Source organism: Mirounga leonina, unplaced genomic scaffold (assembly GCF_011800145.1).
Source record: "Mirounga leonina isolate KUSES-001 unplaced genomic scaffold, KU_Mleo_1.0 Mir_165, whole genome shotgun sequence".
In the NCBI taxonomy this organism is placed as follows: Eukaryota; Metazoa; Chordata; class Mammalia; order Carnivora; family Phocidae; genus Mirounga; species Mirounga leonina.
Window position 1 is genome coordinate 59,406,394 of NW_023270415.1, and position 993 is coordinate 59,407,386.

Here is a 993-nt window from a genome sequence, read left to right on the forward strand (position 1 = left end):
TCCCTTAAAGAGACAGCGCGCGTCCCCGCGCCGCCGCCGCCGCCGCCGCCGCCGCCGCCCCGCCCGGCTCCGAGCACCCGCCGCCGCCGCCGCCCGCCGGGACCGGCCCCGGCCGCGGCGTGCCGGCTGCGCGAGAACTTCGCCCGAGTCGGAGCGCCGCAAATGAGAGCTGCGCGGTGCCGGGACCCGGCTACCTTCCCGCCCCGCCTCTCCCCCCTCCTCCTCCCCACCCCCATATGTGAAAGTGCGGGCTGGAAACGGAGGAAAAAACCGAAAGCTTTAGGAATACTGTGATGAAGACGAGGACCTACCTTGGGCGTGCTGGGGGGCAGGTGGGGGCCAGCGCGTGGCGGCCAAGCCGATGGTCCCAGAGCACCCGGAGATGCTATCATGAGCAATCAAAAGAACTCTAAAAGTGCTTTTACCTTTTCGGATGTTACTTTCCTTTCTCCCTCCCCATTAAACGACGCGGAATTGTGTGCGTGCGCGTGCGGCCCCTCCCCCGTCCCTTTTCTAGGGCAGGAAGAAGTCTTAGGACACCTAGTAGGTGGTCAGCGTTTCGCTTGCGTTGGATGGCTAGAGGGGTTGAGGAGAACAACTCGAACTCTGTCCTGAGTTGGAGAAGTGCGGACTGGGGTTGCTATGGTTTTCTGAGCTAGGGAGAAGCTAGCAAGCTCAATGGGTGCTTAAAGGGGGTACTACAAAATAGATAAAAATGGGAACGCTATTCAAATGCTGCAAGATTAATACCTGCTGATCTTTGGGGGTTTAGTAACAGATAAGAAACTCTGAATTAAAGCATGACATTCTTTTTACTACTTCACATCTCCAAACACTCTCATTGTTAAGTGAAATTCCCTCCACGTGAAGTTACTGAATTGAGCGGGGTTTTCTTGTTCTTGTTGTTGTTGTTGTTGTTGTTGTTGTTGTTGTTGTTGTTCTTCTTCTTCTTCTTCTTCTTCTTCTTCTTCTTCTTCTTCTTCTTCTTCTTCT